Genomic DNA, 16,470 nt, shown 5'->3' with positions numbered 1-16,470 from the left:
GCCATCTGCAAAGCAACTTTTGTGTATCAAGACAATCAATCAGTTTCCTATGACTTGGCTGCCATTATATGATTGAATGAGGTCAAGCTGGCAATTACATGGACTCTGTTTTTGATGATCTGGTGATCAGGTGTGATAAATCAGTGAAAATTAAAACTCTGTTGGTGTCTACACACACAGAAATTCCTCAAAGATCTGAAATGAAAGAGCACAAATACTTCCTTAAATAGTGATGTACCTCTGTGATGTAACTGTAAAATGACATAGGTGCTCAAAAAACTTGCATTTTTTTACAATTTTTTTCCAGTATTTATAAAAACACGTGTCACAGACTGGTTGCACACTGGTTGCATACCATGACTCAGATTGCTTGGTTGCAGGTCTTGCAATGCAACCACTAATTTTTCCAAGTTGTGAGAAAGTTGGCTTGCTACTTTTACTCTAGTAAGATTGATTCATTTGGCAACTGGCTTATCTGATCTGTTACATACCACACTGTGTTATATTAGTGTTTGAATCTTACGGTCTGTAAAACTGACTGGAGAACCTACACCTTCTCATGGTACACCCACATTCACGCTTGTGTTACAGTTACAGTATCTTTACTAATATGTGGATTGGTCAGGATGTCTTAGCTAACAAAAAATGCAATGTGTTCTTCTGTACATCTTACAAATGAACTCTTGTACAGTCTTCAGGTCTATGTGAGGAAATATTTTTTAATTAAGAAACGGAATGAATCCGATTTATCCCGAGAACAGCTGGCCCAAACACCAAGACGGCACACAGTCTCCGGCTATTCTTAACAGAAGAATTTGTCTTTATATCAAAAACATATTGATTCTCCTTCAGCCACCTCTTGTCGAGCTTAATTGCTGGGCTATTTCCAAAGAGAAACACACGAAAAACCTACAGCTACGCTTCATCTTTTTTGTTAGCTCATTACTCGCTTTCTCATCAGGTCTGCTCATCTCTGACCCCGCTACAGTAATTTGCGCTGCTCTCAGTGGATTGCTTTTGTCATTACTAAAATGAAATACTGTGTTTTTGCTTAAAAATGTGTGTCATGCAAGTAGATCAGTCCCAGAACTTGCCACTCCCACTGGTGCATTTGTCCCACTTCATCAATCTGGCCTATATTGTGCATGTCTATATGTGCATAGACATTTTACTTTGAGAAAAAGCTGAACTATTTCATAAGTCAAAATGTTCGAATTAAAAATCCAGTGAAAGTACTCCACATTCTTACATGACAGCTTAAAATACAACAGTAACTGGCACATTTTTTCATTGTCACACTAAATTAATTCTGCCTCAGTTTCCTGCCGTTCTCTTGAAGACTTTGAATACTAACCCAAAAAAAAACACAGTTCTTACTGTCATTATTCCAGGAAACAGTCTGTCAGCTTCAGCTTCAGTGTCTGTACCCAACTGGTTACATCGTGTACTTGCCTGTACAGCTCCAGACAAATCTAATCATAGAACTGTAAAAGCAATGGTACTTATGTGGAGGTAGGACCAACAAGGAGATAAACATGAATGTGAAAGGAATGTATTACAATGATGTCACCAATGGCTGTGGAGGTGGATGGGAGGGGGACCATAAATAACTTTCTGTCATCTGTAATGTCTAATGGAATGGCATAGCACTCATGGTCTTGACTTCTATTTCCTGAAAAACAAGCTGATGTAATATGTGATTACGTTTCTTTATCATAGTCTGACCATAATCTAGACGATGTTACATGGATATCGATTCCCTTACAACCAAATACCAGTGGTTACAGGATATCAGTGCTTAAGGAGCAAAACCAGATCATGATCTGCTAAGCTCTCGTGTCCATATTTCTCTCAATTTGTCTAAATTATGCATGGCTCCAAGTTTGGAAAAGGTTACTGGAGCTCGTGCTAGCAACTGTTAATACAAAAGACACAAAATCAGTGTCATCAGTAGAAAACACAACAATACTGTTGCGGTAACTTAGTGTGCTTTAACGTGTTAGTTTACTCGGACCCTTCTTTCTCCAAACTTTAGGATCACGCAAACAGTGAAAAGAAGGGCACTGAGAGAGGGCATCCTCGGCAGGGTCAGTGCCCGATTCACAGTTTTGAAGGAAGATATCCTGGATCTGCAACAAAATTTAATGAATTTCGTCCTTTGACCCCCCTACATTTCTCCACCAAGATCAATTAACATCAACTAGGTCAGTACTTCTCAAACTTTTGGTAGCTGAGAGCCAGATTCTTGAGCCAGCATATGGTTGGGGGCTTCACAGGAAATACGCAGTTCCTATTTTTCTAAAGTTTAAAGTTAGTTCTAAAGTTAACATTCAGTAAATGTTAGCTTATGTTGGAAATTTTGACTTTTCTTCTGCTTATTTTTCTTCCCTGGCAAAGCTGTATTTGTGCTTCATCGCAGGATGATACAAACTTTGGATGAATTTACTTGTCACGCTTATGAGATCCTTAACTTGTTGCTGTTACTGTTCAACCTGAGCAATATTTAGGCTTTAACTTTAACCTTCAGAAATACAGCTCAGTGTTGCTGATTACCTTTACAGTTTTTGCAAGAATCTGTTGCAATACATATCATGTTGCAGGGGTTATGATTTAGTACATTGCATACATTGCATATTTTTAAATAAGTTGCCATAGTTAAATATTTTGTTTACTTTTCATTAAAACATACATTTTAAAGACACACCAACAAAAGCACAATTTTTAAACATTCCCACTTACCCATGTAGCCATCCACACCATCTCTGCAGTGGAAGTAGGACCGATGAAATCTCACATGACCAATGGGTTTGGCAGCATTTTGAGATAACATTGATTGCATAATTGCATTGCCAGAATAATCTGCTATGTCAATAATAAACAGGAGCAACAAACACCCTGCAACAGAGTAAGGATGACAATGTTAGCACTGCTAATATTAGCCACCTTTAGTAATTTTTTGTTTTTTGTTTCTTTTCCTTGCAATACAAACAGAAACAGGTGAATAATCAGAAATACTAGATATATACTCACATACACCAAAAATAAATTCAAAAACAAGAAAGTTGTATATCAATATGGCTATGTACAGCTCCTTACCTATGAGGAAAGTAGTGCAAACAGGGAGAAGTTTCAGTGGCATTTAACATGCAAATAATAATGTTTAAAATAATAATATAATATAATGATATATTTTTAACATCTCAGTAATTTGTGCATTGTTATTTGAGACGTTACTTACTTTTACAGCAGTCATTATTGAGTTTTTTTCCCACTATTCAATCAATAATATCCCTAATTAGAATTTTTCAGTAAAGCTAATATAACAGCTGTATGTATATATGTATATATTTGAATTTTCCAGACCTGAACACAAACTTTACTGAAGACATCTGCCACACATTCTTCCTAGCAATAATGCATACAAGCTATGAATCCACATGAGTACCAGAGGCTGTAGTTAATTATCATTTTACATTTGTTTACAGCAATATTTTTTTAATTAATCTGTCAACTTTATATAAACTCACTAATTGCTTGAAACTACATTTAGTAATAATCAGATCTAATCCTGTTCTAATTTGTTTATTGCTTTAAAAAAAATGATAGCAATAAAATGATAATGATCCATTTCTTTAGTAATAAACAAAAAACAAAGTATCACTAAAGAACTGAGAGGATCATTAGGAGGTTGCACTTTTATCATAGCTCGGTAAAAATGTGGTGATAACTGTAGAGGTTGGAATCACAGACCCAGACAGCATGATATTATTTTAATATTTTACTCAGGTTACAATACTGTAGTGATTTTTAACATTTTCCTCTAAACTGAGTATTGGAATAACATAAACTGCAATTGATTGTCATTTTGTTTAACTGCAAATTATGTCCTCAAAGTTGCAATTTGTCAGTATCTCTTTTATTCGATAAGATAAAGTTATCTGTGTCCTGTGTTGGATAGTTATTATTAACTTGTTTGGCTGGTGTTGGTGCAGGGCTCATGTCTTGTTAGTAGAGTATTTTAATTTATTAAATAAAATATTAATATTTGGTGTCCCTGTATTTGTGCAGAATTTCATCACACAAAACATTGCAAATTGCAATAGTGTGCCTCCTTGACTTTGTTCCCCTCATCCCTAGTAAATAGCAATGTAATATACAAGTAATAACCAAATAATACTTTTTATCAACAGCGTTAAGAACTTAGTTATACTGCATTGAAAGGTGTGGAATTGGCTAATAAGAGACCAGAAACTGGAGGTAATAATGTGGAAACAAAACCAGTTAGTAATAGTATTAGCTGTTACGACACTAGCAGGGCCTGCTGTGGTAATAATCCACAACACTGAAGATATTTACAGTTACCTTCAAACAATGAAGAATGCTGGGGAAATAAGGTAAGGTTAATTACATATAAGGTAATACTTTCCTAATATGAATGAACCAATATTACCTTATTATGATGAGGTTACTACCATTTTAAAGTTAGCATATACAAATTCAAATTCACACATTTTAGTTAATAAGTTATCATCTTGTCATCAGTACTTTACTATACTATTACTAATTGGTTTTCCATCTGTTTGCTAACTCTTTATTACCTCCTGTTTGTTATTAATACATTATTACCCAATTACATACGTTGGGTGCAGTCTAACTCGCCTACAGCCATTGTTTATACATGCTATTGCTTGACTGTTCTTGGATATGATGACTGATTATTTGATAATTAGGTGGTAATAGTGTGCTTTTTCCATATTATTACTGTCTTGTTTCCACCTAGTTGCCACATTATTACTGAGCTGTTGTAAAAATACATATAAAGATATTTTAAAAAACCTTTATTTAAACCTTTATTTGACTATGGAGTCTCATCAGATTAAAATCACTGATTCAAAAGGCCATGCATAATATTACACAGGGTAACCCACAGGTGGCTAATACCACCAACCTGATTATTAGAAGATGAGAGAGCCGGCAGCATCGTACAGCTGCTACCTCAGCACCTAAGTGCTCCAGAAACTTAGGGCTAAAACCTGAACAGAACTCTATAACTGAAACGCATACTTTAATATTTGTTTATTTATCACAAGTCATATTGTCAGCAGAATATTGAACAATGTTATCGCACGTCACAGATTTTCCTCATATCCTGCAGGCCTCATAAAAATGTAATTATTTTCCACGCAACCATATGGAACACGCCATTAGTGTAATATTAGTGACTGTAAAACATGTGCAACAGTATTTTACACTGGAGTATATTCTACAAAGAAACGCACTCGCAAGAAAATCAAAATGAGGTGTGCATTTTCTGCCATGCATGGAAGGATGCAGCTTGTGACAGACAGGAAAAAGTGAGGAGTTGAATATCTTGAGAGAAAGAAGACATTGAGCGAGATCAAAGGTTGACACTCTGACAGCTGTCTTTGATTCACCTGTAAGCCCTTATGAGCATGCACTCAGCAATGCATGCATTCAACATGCAACTCGCAACTGGGGTGACAGCACCGAGCACTCAATTTACATTAATAAGACTTCTTGTTATTCCCTCGCATAGACAAGAGATATTTGGAGCATTTATTAAATTATTAATCTATTTATTTATTAATTTAGTCAGTCAGTCAGATTTTTTTTTTCATGGCCGAGAAGCTCAGCGTAATTTCATTGAGCTACCAGATGGTTGAGGGTTTAATTAACAACTTCAAAAGCAATAACTGGAGAGCCGGCCAAATACACAGCCGCACGCACACACATGCACACATTATTAGCTGCCTATATGCAAAAGTCTTGCACAACCACAAATGCATATCACCCACAGCCGCTTATTAATTCATACAGCATGAAATTCAAAAAGAAAAGTGGCCATTGTACTCCCAGCGTGTTTATGTACAGTATCTTTCTCCTTGTTATGAAGGCTGCTCCCCGAGCTCCCCAGACTGTCTGTGAAGGCGATAGTTGGAGTTGAGGGGAGGTGCTGTGGATAGGCTTGAGGCTCCTAGACTGTAAGTCACACCCTGCTGATTGGATCTTACTGTCCTCTTGGGGACAATAAAAACACCCTGTCTTCTCTTCATCTCTCCCCCCTCTCTTTGGCATTACTGGCAAGCACAGCCATTATTCCACTATAATGACATTATTTTGATTGGCGAAGCAACGGCGGGGCTCCATCTGCTCGCATTAGGCATGGTAACCAGACAGCGCTGGGCTATATTAATATGAGTGGCACAGGGCAAGGAGCCTTTAACCCGGCCTGGGGGTCAGACAGCCTCTGCAGTTTCTGGCTCTTTTCTTCAGACACAACACAGACAGTCCACAGATAGCTGCGGTATGTTGTCAATGTTCCACAAAAACGCTTGTTCACTACTGTTATTGGCCAGAAATATTTAAATTCAAAATCCCACAACTGTCACTCTAGATTTCTCAAGATAGCAATTTATTAGTGGGGCATTAGTGGGTATTTTATTTTATTCTATTCTACTGTGTACAGTTGTGTACAGTATCTTATTCTTATCTTATTCCAGTGTTTTTCTAATTTTTCTATGTAACTTTGCACTGTCCACTTTCTGCTGTAACACAACAAATTTCCCACGTGTGGGACTAATAAAGGTTATCTTATCTTATCTTATCTTAATTTTAAGATGGCAAAACTACCTTAGTTTGGTCCTACCTTAAAAAGTAAAGCTCTAATCACAGTCTTTTCAAAGATAAGTCAATTTTCTATTGCAATTACACTTTTACCTGCACTTCATTACTTTGCTCTGCTGTGTGTGTGTGAAATGGAGAGCAGAAGAGAAAAACTATAGGGACCGTAAACGATAGCTGAAACGAAACAAGTACACAAGGGATGGACATGGTCAGCAACAGCACTCAGGCAGGCTATAGGGTTTAAACGATGCTCAGTTGATACTAAGGGGCCCGGAGTGTGCCAGGAAATTATCTCCAATCCCATAGGATGGAGCCATGATTTCTTGTTCTTTATGCCAAATTCTGACTCTACTATTTGAATGTCAAAGCATAAATTGAGACTAGGCAATGTTTTTCTAGTCTTCTGTTGTCCAGTCGAAGTTTAGGTTTTGTGTTTTTGCTGTTCTTAACTGACCCAAATGTCTCCTAATGTTGTCCTTTTTGGTAGTCCATGGTCTACCAGGTTTGGCATGTTGTCTGTTCAGAGATGCATACCTTGGTTTGTCACACTATTTGTGTTAGTGTTCCCTTCCTATCAGCTCGAAGCAGACTTGCAATTGTCCTCTGATCTCATCAAGGCTTTTTTGTGTAGACAGCTACCACTCACTTGATAGTTTCTCTTTTTTTGGACAAAAATCTGAAGATCCTGGAGATTAGTGTTTGAAAAAATCCCTGTAGATCATCAGTTTATGAAATATTCAGACCAGCCTGTCTAGCACCAACAACTATGCAACTTAAATCACCTTTCTTTCTCATTCTGATGATCAATTTGAAATTCAGTGGATTGCCTTGACCATGCCTACATACACTATACAATACATGGTTTATTGTTGCATTGTGATTGGCTCACACCTGGTGGTCAACAAAAGTCTACTTTGTAGACTGAAAGATGCTATGAAGGTATGAATTGTGAATGAATTTTCCAACATACTCATCGGGTTTTGCAGTAATCATTAGGTGCACATTTGTTTTTTACTTAAAATAACACCTAATCATTATGTGGATTGTGTTGTGTTGTGTACAACTTCTCTTACTGATGTCTGCATTAGTACAAGAAGAGTGCATTAATGATAATATTGGCAGAAAGGCTGAACTATCTTATCAACTTGCCAAAACCAAGGGACATCTAAAAAGTTTATTGGCAACAGCCTCCAATCAGCATTTGTTAGCAATGCTAGATCAAGTCAATGGGGAATTGAGACAGTTGGCTCATTTAAATTTCCCCCAAAAAGTTCTGTTACTTTTTTTTCACTCTTACTGTAGGTCAGTAAACCAAATGGCTTGAATGTGTTTGATTTCCAAAAGAAAACAGTTTAGGTCCCTCCTGACTGTAGTCCGATGCCAACAACGTCTATCTTTATGTGCCAGTCAATTTTTTTAAATAAAACACATAAAAAAAGAGGGAAAAAATCTCTTTAGATGTTATGAAAGAGCCCCTGATTAATAACAAATATGGTAGCTTATGAAATTCTGATCTTGCCCTTTGGATTACTGAGTATGTGTGTTTGTGTGTGCGTTCATACAGCCACTGTGCGTATATTGTGTGGATAGAATACATATTTCCTCACTGTCATCCATTGTTTGCAGGGTAAACAGGACAATGAGGATCTTCAGAAGGCCTCCAGATCAATGTCCTTCCTGTTGGAAATGTCAGTCTAGTCTGTTCATTAATCTTTTGCCACCAAACAAAACAAAGAGCTTTGTTAGATATTGGACCATCCGCCATTGCTTTGATGAATAATCCCTTCACTCACAACAAAGGGAAATAGCTTACCGTACAATTTTGCCACCTAAATCAGATCCCCTTGTGTCTACCTTTACTTAAACATTAATAGGTATGTGGAACAACTCATGCAAGAGGTTACCAGAGTTTATTTGTGTGGTGGCCACAGAAGGTCCACGGATTTTCACAGCATTTGAAATTTGTCACATAAATCACTTTAAATTAGTTCCCTTGTCACCTCAGTAGTATTCTCTAACTCCTTTTTCTTGCAGTTTAACAATCAAAGGCAAATGATCACTTTTTCTGTTTATCTGCAGGGAATCATATGGTAATCTTAATTAAAACCTAAACATAGCTGAAAGAAAAGCAAAAGCTTTAGCAACAGAAACTTTGACTAAGGTTGCTTCTGTGTCCCACATACGCAAAATGCCAAGGGATCTTAACCTTTCCTTAAGGTTATCTCTCTGTATATATTGCTGTCAATTGTTTCTTATTTATTTTCTGATATGCCATATGCTTAGACACAGACTGCGCAGAAGAAGGTTCTCCAGCAGATCTTTATAAGCTCTTTATGAGGTCAGCCGTACGGTTGCTGTGAAAAGGAGCCCATCTACCTTCCGTGAGGCTCTGCTGAATGTCACATGTGCCAATGTTAAAGAAAGCAATTAGCCACTGTTGGCATGTCCTGGTGTGTGGATGAGTAATGGCTGGTGGGGCGGGAGTGTCTAGCTCTGATAAATTCTACTGTTCCTGTGCCTTATTAGTACAATGCCTAACTGGAAAGTGGGTGCTGGGAGCTAAGGTGATAGACCATAGGGGGTGTCAAAGATAAACCCAGACTGACAGCAGAGCGTGGTGGCTAAATGCTAATGCACCGAGTGACATTTCCGATGCTGGCCTGGGTTAGCTTAGATGCTGCTGGTGTGCTGACAGAAGGTCCCCCAGAAACGGGGGGGAAAACCCAAAATACCAGTGCACCGACTCTTTCTTCCTCATTCCATCTTCATTCTTCAAAATGAAAAGAAGATAAAGATGAGGAGGAGGCTTGTGATGTTGCCACAAGACTTTTATCACAAGTTAGCAGGCTAAGCTAATAGCAGATGCTTCAGTCACTGATAAAGAGAGTGACAGGTAAAGATGGCACCATAATGAGACCAAAGGGAGACAAAAGCAGAGAGGAGGAGAAGACAACTCTGATATTTAGCCAAAGAAAAGCCCGTGCTTTGCTTCCCCATCAGCCACTGGGGAGTTTAGCCTGAGTTCAATTCTTTGTCCACTAAATCCCCAAGCGCTGCTTTTGTTGATAAACCCTCTGCTTCCTCTCCCTCGCCCTCTGTGAGGATGATCTCTATCTCTACCCTCAATTTCCAGGAGTTGCCAGACCATTACAGAGAGGGGGAAAAAAAACTTATGTGACTTTTTTGGCTGGTGGTTGGAAGTCAAACACCTGTCGAGGCAGGGTAAAGTCTCATCTTTCTGGGTGGTCGGATGTGATGGAGTGTCAAAGCTGTGTCTAATTGGAGGTATTTTTAACACTGAGCGGTGTGTCAGCTAAAGAAATCTCCAGAGTTATGAACGCCACCTTTAATAGAGTCTAATTAGTGGAAGGGTGTGCTAACAGAAAGTCAGTGAGCAGAACAAACACTTGTGTGTGTGTGCGCTCCTTATCTAACTGTTCACTGAACACTTCCTATACCTAATGCATTGTGACAGAAGAAATGTGTGTGCATGCATGCATGTCTGCAAGAACAAGCATCACAGAACAGAATTTTCCCAAAGGCTTCTGAGCCAAAGAAGATATAGTATAATATATATTATAAGAAATTTACTCTTAACTAGAAAACAAATGTTTCAGTCTTTTTGAAAATACTTTAAAGAAACGGATAATCCAAAATACACAAAAAAAATTCTCTTTTCAGTGGAAACACTGAGAGAAGACTTGTGTTTGCATGTTCATAGATATTTCATAGCAGATCTACTTCTAGATCAGCTCTAACTGAACTATTGTGCTCAGCAATACATGGTTTAGAGTCATGTCAGATCTCTGTAGGCACTTCTGAGGATACTTATAATGTGATAGAATAATGAAAATGTCCAAAAGTTGGGGAAAACAGCTAACAAAACAAGGAGCTTTGGTGGATATTGGACCATGGGCTTATGCATTGATGAATAATCCCTTCACTCATAACAAAAGGAAATAGCTTACTGTACAATTTTGCCACCTAAATCGGACCCCTTGTGTCTGCCTTTACTTACACTTTAATGGGTATATAGAAAAAGCCATGCAAGTGGTTTCAAACGCCTAATTATATGGTGGCCATAATGGCGGGCCACAGTTTTTTATAATATCTGCAATTTGCCACATAAATCACTTTAATTTTGCTAACTGGTCACTTCCGTAGGATCCTGTAGCTCCTTTTTGTTGCATTTTTTGCTGTCATATAAAAGGAACACATGTTCTTTTTAGTCACTGAAACAAATGCTCGCTATGCTTATCTGCAGGGAAATGAAGGATTTGGGACAGGAATTTTGCTAAGTCTGTTGCTATAATATGGATAATTGTTAAAATTCCCCCAGACATAAAGTCAGAATACAGAATAAACACTTGAAAAAAAAAGACTCAAAGAAAAGTCCAAAAACTATGAACATATACACTTTCTCTCCTACTTGAGTAAAAATATCACCCTCAATTTATATAAACTCAAGCCCTTCAGTTTCCACATTACACTACTTTAAGTTGCATAATGGACAGTAATTCACTTCAAAAGTAGTTTTGGAGTCATCTTTTAATGCGTACGTATTGAAGGTCAGCAGATAGATGTCAAACTCATAAGTAAAATTACAACAAGCTACATATTTCAAGGTTTTGAGGGTCTTCAAGTGATCCTTTTTTATTATTATTGGAAAATAGTAGTTGGGGTAAAAATACTTTTTCCCGTAGGCATGTAGTAGAAGTGTACAGTGGTCCCTCGCTATATCGCGGTTCACTTTTCGCGGCCTCACTGTTCCGCGTTGTTTTGGGGGGTTTTTTGGTGCAATTTTGCTTGGTTTTTTGTTTTGTTTTGTTATGGGTTTTTTTACAGCGCATTGTGTTCTGCGTCCTGATCGGCTGTAGACCATTTTCAGTCAATCTCGTGCCGTGTCTCCTGTACAGTACAGAATGAGTCCAACTTGTAAAATTTACATAAATCTTCACTAGCAGAAGACAACAAACACAACAGTGTCGATGTTAAAGGATTATAAGGCACATTAAGTGAAACCAAACAGTCAGATAAGTCAGACTTTACTCAACTCATTCTTCTTGCTTCCCCCACTTCCATACCTTTGATTCATTAATGTTGAATTCTCTTGCAGCTGCTCTATTCCCATGTTCTGGACCTGAAAACAAGGTTTGATCTTTGGTTTCATTCTATAATACTGGTCTTATTTTTCTACGAAGGTTTGAACTTTTAGAGTGTTTAAACAAGAGAGAAACGTGTGAAAATGTTGATGCCTGTCTGAGAAAAGTGTTTAAAGTGTGTAGTGAGGGGTTTTACAGCCTTAAAACATCTCTAATAATAATAATAATAAATAAAGTTCGCTACTTCACCAATTGTGGGTTATTTTTAGAACGTAGCACCCGCGATAAACGAGGGAACACTGTATTTCCAAGTTCATTCTTTACCTTAATGATCTTCTAACATGAGAGCTTCTTCATGCTAGCATGCCTTGGCCTGACAATAACCACCAGATCTCCAAATGGCTAACTAAAATAAACAATATGTGCATGGATGTTAAGTGTATTAGTCTATATTACTAGAGCTACCAGTGCTGGGCAACCAGTCACACCCAACACTGGGTGTTGGGTGTGACTGGTTGCCCAAAATAATAACTAAGTCTCGTACATTTTGGCATTACCATTTTTTCTGTTAAAATCTTGGTGAGCATTTCATAAATAGTGGTGGATAGGGATGGGTATCGAAACCCGGTTCTTGTTGAGAACCGGTTCCCACTGTTTCAATTCCTTGGAATTGTTTGCCATTTTTGCAAATGATTCCCTTATCGATTCCAGTCGCCCCGAATGACGTCACCACGTTGCGGAGCGTCATTTACCTGGCAGGAAACACGGCGCCTAAGCGGCTCAAACGCTCAAAAGTTTGGTTATACTTTACGAGAACGGATGACAACAGGGCAACTTGCAATACTTGCTAAGTAGATATTTCATTTAAAGGAGGAAACACTACGAATATGCAAAAGCATTTGCTCACGCGATAACCTTAAATGAATGTCGTGTTTTTAATTCCGCTCCGGACTCGTGAATCTCAACCCAGCAGCAGCGGTAACGTTTGCACGTCCTCTCCCGTTAATGCGGCAGGTAAATAATCAACTAACAGTGCATATTATGTTAGCGCGATCTGCCTTATTACAAAACCTGCCATTGTGCATTTAGGTGACCATGATGAGAGAGACAGACAGAGTTTGGCTGGCAGTTCTCGCTGCAGTCTACCGGTAGCGTCTCCTTTCAGGCCAGGATAGACGAATGTCACCGAGCAGTGACTAAGTTTGTGGTCAAAGGCTTGCACCCATTTGCCACAGCAGATGCCCCCGATTTTCGGTAAGTGAATGTGTTTAATTGTAGGCAGGGACATTACTGGATATTCTTGTGTAATTGCTACAGAATAATTTATGTTATACTTTTTTAATGCTACAGAAGAATATTTATTTTATTATTTTACATTTACAATATTTTTTTCCTGGGGACCCTGTGACACCCCATTGAAGAGCCGTAGACTGTGGATCTCTTAAGATCTCACTGTTGGGTTTGTAAGGCCATGTTACTCCTAAATTTCTATCTTGTTCAAAGAGAAGATATAAAACAAAGTTCTAAGCTAATCAACCTTAGTGTTCTTTTTAAAAAAGAATCGGTAAGAGAATCGATAAAGAATCGAATCTTTAAATAGAATCGAAAATGGAATCGGAATCGTGAAAATCTTATCAATACCCATCCCTAGTGGTGGATGTTTAAAAAGCCAGAACCCTACACCTGTCCCTATAAGTTCACAGGGATCTGGTTAATGTTAAAACATAACAGGTGTAGTGCATCCATTTCCTTTGTGTATACATTCTTTTTTTAAAAAGCCATAGTTCACACATTTTCAGCTCAGAAAGATTCGTGATGGTGCTTCAGTAAGAAACTTAGTGAGGTATTATGTACAGGTTGATTGCATCTTGCAGACATCGGCACCGCCAGGTGATTTACCACTCAATGCACTGGGGAGGAAAAATCAAACAGTATCGGACTCCAGACTGTCAGTCCAGTGAACCACCAGTGCACCTGACACCAGCAGCCTCTCCTCCACACAGTCCTCAATTATAAACTACTCTACAAACCCTAACATTATGGTTAACAAGTGGGTTTTCCATTTCAGTGCAGCTAGCTAGCAATGAAAAAACACTTTCTGCTAAAGAGACAAAGTGAAATTGGACAGCATAATCTAGTTGTTTTTTTTAAAGATAAAACTATTTGTTTTAGCTAGGGAAAATACAAAAGTGCACTCTAAAAAGTAATTCATCAGGCCTTTTACCACCACTTTATTAAATCCATGGCTGCAAGATAAAAATTCTAATTTACTGATTAAGATAGACCTTCTAAGTTGCTGACTTTATTTTTTGGGGTTGCGTTGAATTAATAATGTTGGTAATTACATTAAATTAATTTTATATGTAATTTGAAATTAAATCCCAATGTTAGTGGGTTCAAAATAAAATTCAAGTTGTAATTACTTAAAGAAATTGAATATGTAACTTATTTTGTCTCCACTGTAACTTTTGATTTCAAGTTCCTCCCTACCCACTTAACTAGCCCGGCAAATTCATATATGGTGCATTGCTTGGTGGACTTGCAAGCTTATGTAAAAGACATTTCAAGGTAAGTAACATTTCATTTACAAATAACTGTTCTAACAAAGCAAAGCATTTGTGCTAGTCACTTGTAGTGGATTTGTGTACCATGTTGTGCTCATACAGTTAAGGAAATATTTTGCACTACCACATGTAGCTAATGCTAACCATTCTAAACTTTAGCACAGGAGAGGATAAGACTTATAAAGTTTCATTTGACAAAGGTCTTCAGCTAGAGAGAGCTGCTGTGGCTAGGAAAAGCATGGTTAAAGTTTTGCTACACAATGCAATCTAATTTCGCTGGTTTTGTTTTGTTCTTTTTAACATATCAGGTTGTGTGAAATATCGTTAATGTCATTCCAGTAGCATTATTCTAGCATAGGCTATGTGAATCTACTTAACATTAAGACTTTATGTAAGCAGTTAGTATAGTATGATAATCTAGGGTCATTAATGAGTTGTTAAGTTGGTACACATTTTTTTACAAAATGGGCTGGGAGTGCACAATGTGTAAATTTGAAACCTCTACAAAAACAGGGTTGCTAAAGCATTACAGATTACGCCATGGTTATGGTGGGGAATGTCTCTCTTCTCTTCACTAAGATTGTTTTTGTTCCCTTGGGGTAGCCTTAGATCACATCTATCATCTTTAACTAATGTATTAGAGCATTAATTAATGCAAAATAGCTAATAGTCTGCAAGATTTAATTCTTCTGTTTGTGTGGTCTACAGATAAAGGAGGAATTCAAGAGTTCAACCACTGTAAGCCTTGAATGGCTACACTTGACCCCAAAACTGATGGACGTCATTTTTTCAAGGGGAGGAGCTAAAGGAGTGAGAATCAGGCAGATCAAGTACATGCTTCTTGAGGTAGGACAACTATTTAGACTTTGGGTAGCTTTGAAATGCACTTTGTTGGCAGTCACCCATGTAGTTTATACTCATACTTTATTTTTTTCTTAAAAGCACAATTCAACTGAAATACACAGAGAAGTAGCCATCTGCTGCCTTATCACATACCTTGGAGAGAAGGAAGAGGACCTTTTCATGGAGTTTGGTGTAAGTAATTCAGCATCGTGTGTGTGTGTGTGTGTGTGTGTGTGTGTATTCCACTGATCATCTGAATTCATTAAGATTCAGTAAGTATTAAAGTCTAATGTATAATCCACTAACCTATTTTTTAAAATTTGCTTTACAAGGACAATTTAAGGCCAACCTTGAAAGGCAGGTGATGAAAACTGCCATCATCGGTGACCGGTACACCCCTGGATCTGACCATAAGACTGCAACCATTGTGGTGCGGGAACAAAAATCCTGGAGGGCCAGAATTTCCCAAGGTGCTGTGTGTTACTCATGGGCATAATATATGCTCTCAATCTGAGCTAATGCAAGGATCTGAAATATACTTTTGAAGTTTTTCAGAAGCTGTTCCTTGACCTTGATGGAACCAGCATTATGTTAAAGATGCTGACTCTGTTTCAAAAATTGTTAACTGTTTTGAATCCTGTATGTGTAACATTGATCTTAAAGGTGTTTGCTGCATTGTGTAAAAGAAAGATGCATGATCTTGTAAAGTTTGGTAGGCACTGAAAGTTGACATTTATTGAACGCTTGCTTGAAGTAGTACTGTAACAAAATGTTTTCTAAGTGGATTTTTACCAATTGAACACATTTATTTCTGTGGTCTTAAATACATAAAAGCATATTGTTTAACTTGGCTACGATGGTACAAATCTAAATTTCTGGTTTATTTTCACTTTTTAAATATGAAGTGTTGAAATGCCTACAGTTAAAAAATAAAAAAGTTATTTGCTAAAGAAAATGTTGAATGAATTCATTTTTTAAAAGCTATTACAATAAAAAAAAAATAAGAAAAAGCTAAAACGATGATAATAATGAAGAAAATCAGCAACTTAATATTTTAAATGATTAACTTTAAAAAATTGTTTTTGTAATTGCTGTAATTAATTACATAACACTTAAAAATCATTTTAAGTAATGTGGAAAAAGTAATTGGAGGAACATAATTTTTATGAGTAAACAACTTAAAAACATGTTTTTAAGCTACCAATTATTAAGTAAGTGGTAATTAAAATCACCTTTGATTATGGAGGAAAAGTTAATTCCCCTAACTCAATATAGTTTGTTGGTTCAATATAATTTCAACATAAGTTATCGTAACT

At 37.3% G+C, this 16,470-nt stretch overlaps 1 long non-coding RNA gene across 1 annotated transcript; it reads left to right on the top strand.

Annotated features, from left to right (window-relative positions):
* Positions 1-14,252: 14,252 nt before the first annotated feature.
* LOC120434069 lies at positions 14,253-15,895 on the top strand. Its single transcript, XR_005608928.1, has 4 exons — positions 14,253-14,315; positions 15,020-15,157; positions 15,254-15,346; positions 15,487-15,895. It is a non-coding gene; the product is annotated as an uncharacterized LOC120434069 (long non-coding RNA).
* The last annotated feature ends 575 nt before the right edge of the window (positions 15,896-16,470 follow it).

This window comes from Oreochromis aureus, linkage group 17 (assembly GCF_013358895.1).
Source record: "Oreochromis aureus strain Israel breed Guangdong linkage group 17, ZZ_aureus, whole genome shotgun sequence".
NCBI lineage: Eukaryota > Metazoa > Chordata > Actinopteri > Cichliformes > Cichlidae > Oreochromis > Oreochromis aureus.
The sequence above is the reverse complement of the archived record's forward strand: the minus strand, read 5'-3'. Positions and strand labels throughout refer to the sequence as shown.